Below are 5,560 nucleotides of genomic sequence, written 5' to 3' on the forward strand. Positions count from 1 at the left end.
CCGTGGAACCAGGGTTTGCTCCAAGCCTCGGCGGCCACATTTCTATTTAGGCGGAAAGCAAGACAGCCATGTACTTTGCAGTATCATTGCTCGTTGAAGAAACCCAGGTGGTCGAAATGATCCGGAGCCCTCTGCTTCGGTGTCTCTCACAGCCTGACTCCCCTTGGGCCCTTAAGCTCCAAAAACATAGCTTTTATTTTATAGCTACATTTTTCTGATGTGAGAAAATTCACAAACTAATGCGCGTTTGGTTTTCTTTTTGATCAGCTGACCGGAACGTCTCGTAAATGAAATAGCCACAAAAACTCGCGAGAGTTGTACCTCATAACCACATCTATCCCTCCTCGCTTCTTCAGCCTGGTTGTCATGACAAGTGTTTTGCCCTGTAAGTTATCACGTGGTTAGCGCGTTATCTTCTGCTCCACCAGTAAGAGTAAAATTCAACCGGTCCTAATTGGCCATTGATCGTTCGTCATCCCAAAACATACCTATACACTATTAGAAATGCATTCGGGAAGAACATATTAGTTTAGGACGCTTATAGTCTTCAAAACACACACCGTGAAATACTCAAGCCTTTTAGCTTTTCGTTTCTGCTGAAAGGCGACCAGTTCGGCTATAAGTTCAACCTGTGAGATCGCGTTCACTAAAAAAATTTCATCCGACTGCTTGCTAGGCATCTTTAATGTTTGTACTTCCGGGCGGCAAAGTATAACTCATTAAAATCATGGGGGAATGCAAATTAGCCTATTACGCGCGTATGCAGCCCTTTTTATTTGGCTCTCGGAGCTTCCGAGTTTATCTTTGCGCACCTACACGAGATCACTGTCCAAAAGATGGGCCTGGCGAGAACTACTCTTAATCACTTCCTTCTGGGTTAAAAAGAACCAACTTTCTGCAAGCCAAGCTGTGGTTTCAGAACCTTTGTCGGCGAGTTTGTTATCGGTCTAGCAGCAGTCTACTTGCTCAGAGTAAGCAGTAAATCTCAAGCGTTACTGTGAAACGGGCCGGGCCCGGGCTGGGCTTCACTCCGGGATTCGCGGGCCGGGCCGGGCTCGCTAGAGCGATAATTTAGCGGGCCTGGGCCGGGCCAGGGCCTGAAGCCGCGGGCCTGGGCCGGTCTCGGGCTTCAGGTCTCGGGCCCGTGCTAGTGTGCTCTGCTGCCCATCCTCAAAATGTCTGTGATGAAGAGTACATGTCAGGCAAATATATCATGGTATCTTTAAATAGAAGGAAAAATAAAGCGCTCTGGCATATGCCGCTTACGTTAATACAAAGCTGTAACGATAATGACACACCGACATGCCCAAGCTTACACCTTGTATGGAAAAAAGGAGTTCTGGAGGAACCATGTTTTTCTAAACTTAACATATCTATCGAAACACGGTTGTTGTGTCCGGAATCATTCCTGAGATAATTCGCATTGAATACGATTGAGGGATATCGCAAAACAGATATTTCAAGCGGCATGAAAAATCCGCTCCCATGCAACTCTGACTCCCTCTGTGCGTCATGGGTGGCGTGAAAACGTTTAGAAGTGACTGACAAGTGCCCCCATTGTAGTGCTGCGCCAGACATGTGTGACGAAAAACTCTTGCTGTGGTCTTGCCCGGCTACAGCCTCCGTAACACGACCCTTCCTAAGGAAGGTAGGCCTGCGATGGGACGTTGCAGGCGACTATCGCAAGTGAACACATGATAATCGCTTTATCACCAACTTTTGCACTTTTTAAGCGAGGCTTGTTTACACTTCTTTTTATAACTTTCTTTCCCTTTTTCATTATACCTAATGGCAAACAGCTCGAATAAAAAAAAACTCTGGGTGGAGAAGAGAATTAGGGATCGAAATACGGAAGAAGACAGGTGCACAAAATTAGACGGTAAATAGGTAAAAGAAGAAAATTGGAAAAAAAAAATAATGAAAATAAATATAAATGAGCTTGAATTTCGGCACAGGTGTGTCAACGAGCACCGATACGAGATATTAAGTGGTGAAATGCAATGTCCTATTAAGGGGATGACAAAGTTTACTTCATGAAGGGTGCATAATGGTGAGCCTTACAGAGATGGTAGAGTAATGCTACTAGATTCTAAGTGATCACTGAGCAGCCGTGTTTCGTCATTGTTTTGGCGTGTTTTTGTCTCTCAAGGAAATTTAAGGCCCTGCCTTTCTCTTGCGCGCCCCTTCCGCTTGTAGGGTGACTATCAGTTGTCCAGATATCAATCGCAGACACATGAAAATTAGCTGCCAGAGCCATGCGTCACTGCGCTGCCTGGTCTGTGCATAAGCCGTAAACAGTCGAACCCGGATATATCGACTTTGAAGGGGATCGCGGAATATTTCGACATATCTATAATTCGTCATATAAAAAATAGCAACAGAGAAGCTTATCTGTAACCTGGAAGCAAAAAATTGGCAGTGGCTTAGCTCGGCTATGCCAGGATATACATTGCGAAAGCTAAGCCATAGCTTGGTCAATCCTCCGACATGTTATCAGGCATGCAACACAGCTGGCGAGCGCAACGACGAGGCAAGCGGTGTGACGTCATACCAAACGGCGGCGAGGAGCGCGGTGTGACGTCATGCCAGATGGCGCGGCGAGCGCACGGCGTCCGCCAGCTGCGGCGGTTGCTAGGCAACGGCTCAAGGTCGGTCTGTGCGCCTCCTCGGAGCACCGCAACAGCGAAATCGAAAGTTTGCGGCCAATGTAGCTTTCGCTACAAAATGGATTGCGCCCACTCTAGTGACATCTTTCTCGCAGCGACGTATGCCACCAGCCGCTGCGCTGCCAGCACACCACTCGCTAGGAGTTCCTATAGCTAACCTGCTTCGCATAGAAGCACCAAACCGCAGTGGACGGTTCTTTGGAATTTGCACTGTCTATCATAAGATACCCACGTTAACCTCGAAAAAGCGGTTCCACAGCGCTAGCGGTGCCAACAGGTGCCCAAGGCTGCGCAGCTGAGCTGCCACCATGAGCGAGAAGTGACCGAAGAGCACAATTAGGAGAAGTACCACTTGTAGGGAAGCGGCGCGCCGTTCGATATATGGAGTGACCGGCGAAATTGGAATTCAATATAGTGCGCGACTTTCCTAAACTTTTACGCAGGATTTTCCAGGGGATAATCTGGGTGCTCGATGTAGCCAATAATTCGAAATATCCGGGTTCGAATGGTCTCATTTGGTGGGCGCACTTACTGAACTCGTGGCAGCGATCCAAACTCCGGTCTGCGCATAGGCGCTTTGCTGAAAACTAGTAGCACACAACACCTTCGGAAAAGCGGTATCACCCGCCCTGCACAGCGATGCCTACAGCACAGCGACACCGCCTGTAAGCACCAGGGTGAAAAGCAGAACTAATCTCATTAAACGAACCGCAGGCAACGCCGGCAAGCTAACACTGCACATCCCCGGCGGCTGCAGAAGTTCGAAACACGAGGGCTATTAGGAGTGATAACACACCGACAAGCTGATTCGGACGAAGTGTCGCCATAACCGTCAGCGCCTGCCGTTCAAAAGCCGCCATACCGAGGACGGGCGAATGCCAGGCATGCAGAAGTTTGAGGTTCCTGCCGGCAGGAGGAGTGTCCTATGCGCGGGGAGCATTTCAGTTTCCTTGCCGCCCAGTTAGGTGGCGCTGAACGCAGTTTTCACTTCTAGGTCAGTGTGTCTTAGAACGCGCAGCTACAAAAAGAAATTTAACAAAGAAGGTGACACATGTTCTGTATGTGGTAAATCTGTAGAAACGGTTGAACGTATCATATTCGAATGTGTTGGTATCCATCCGGATCTCGATGCAGGCACGCTCACTCTTCCTGAGGCCCTAGGCCCCCTAGGGTAATAGATAGCAATGTTCGTGCGAATAAATTTGGGGTGGAGTTATCAAAAAGTGATTGGAAGATTGTAGGCTCAAAATCAGATAGGTGTAGGATGGAAAATGTATTGAAAGAAAATTGCGAGGACACTTTGGCAACTAAAGTGTTGAGAGGCGAAAGCCGAGTACACCAAGTACACTGTGCCGTGACGACTTCCGTTGGATGTGACTTCACACAGTTCCGGTGGTTATATCGATACCCAAATTATACATCTTTCGGGGATCTTAAGTGTTAATTACACATAATTACGCATTTTCCCATCTAATTCGACACCAATGCGACGTTTTTCTGACCATTCTGTGACAATTTTCACCATGCCATGACGACTTCCGGTGGATGTGACGTCACATTGTTTCCGTGGTTATATCGACGTCGAAGTTATTTCGACGCAATTTCTATTGCCCCTGTAAGTAATTAACTAATTACTCTACAGTCATCCAACTTGGCTTCTAGGTTCATTTCTTCCTTCTCTATCTGAAGCAAGCATTGGTTTTCTTCTATCTTTATTAGTTGCCGAGTTAAACACGTGTGAGACGCTTTCTTGACGGACGGACGACAGCACGAACCATTAAAGGCTTTCTCCTTAAAAATGGCGTAAGTATAGACCAATTTATAACACTGTTAAATAAATAGAAAAAAAGCCGAGCACGGTGGCAACTGCAACCACTTCGCTTCAATAGGGACGTTTCTACCGTCCGTCCGTCCGTCCGTCCGTCCGTCCGTCCGTCCGTCCGTCCGTCCGTCCGTCCGTCTTTATTAGTTGCCGAGTTAAACACGTGTGAGACGCTTTCTTGACGGACGGACGACAGCACGAACCATTAAAGGCTTTCTCCTTAAAAATGGCGTAAGTATAGACCAATTTATAACACTGTTAAATAAATAGAAAAAAAGCCGAGCACGGTGGCAACTGCAACCACTTCGCTTCAATAGGGACGTTTCTACCGTCCGTCCGTCCGTCCGTCCGTCCGTCCGTCCGTCCGTCCATCCATCCATCCATCCATCCATCCATCCATCCATCCATCCATCCATACACCACTTTGGTTGCGTGCTCCGTTTGCTTCAACCGCACCGTACGTACGCGGTTTCGAACCTGGAACTACCTGGCATGTAGAAAAGATGTCGGCACCATGACGAATCAGAACCAGTCTGAACCGGGCAGGTGTCAATGGCGTACAAACTCAGAGCGGACAAAGTACGGTCACTCGGTCCCTTATATAAGTCTCCAATAAGAAAGTCTACAAATCTGATTCTCTGCGCACGATTGATAAGATTGGTGACGCCACAGGATTAGAGATCAGCCTAGGCTACGGAGGCGCCCTGTCACTCTGAAACATAGCTTCGGTTGAACCTCACGCTGGAATGTGCACCTAATGGCAAATAGGCAGTGGAAAAGATAGATGTGCGTGTATTGGGGGAGCGATGCTATATCTTTGTACAGTATTTAATGCACGTGCTGTACTGGCTTAAGGACCTAATATTATCGAGCCGTTTAAGAACATCGATAGATTTATAACTGCAATGAAAGCAAGCTGTAGTTTGTCCGCGCTGCGGGATGCGACTTATTTGCGCCGCGCTTACAAATGATTTCACGGTGTTCCTTAAACCCCGCTATTTTCTGCTATCATGCCTTCGTGGCGATGATCTGGGAAACACGTTTAGCATGTCGCACTCACACGTCTCGCTAA

The sequence above is a fragment of the Amblyomma mixtum genome, chromosome 1 (assembly GCF_055824585.1).
Source record: "Amblyomma mixtum isolate Tamu chromosome 1, ASM5582458v1, whole genome shotgun sequence".
Classification (NCBI taxonomy): Eukaryota; Metazoa; Arthropoda; class Arachnida; order Ixodida; family Ixodidae; genus Amblyomma; species Amblyomma mixtum.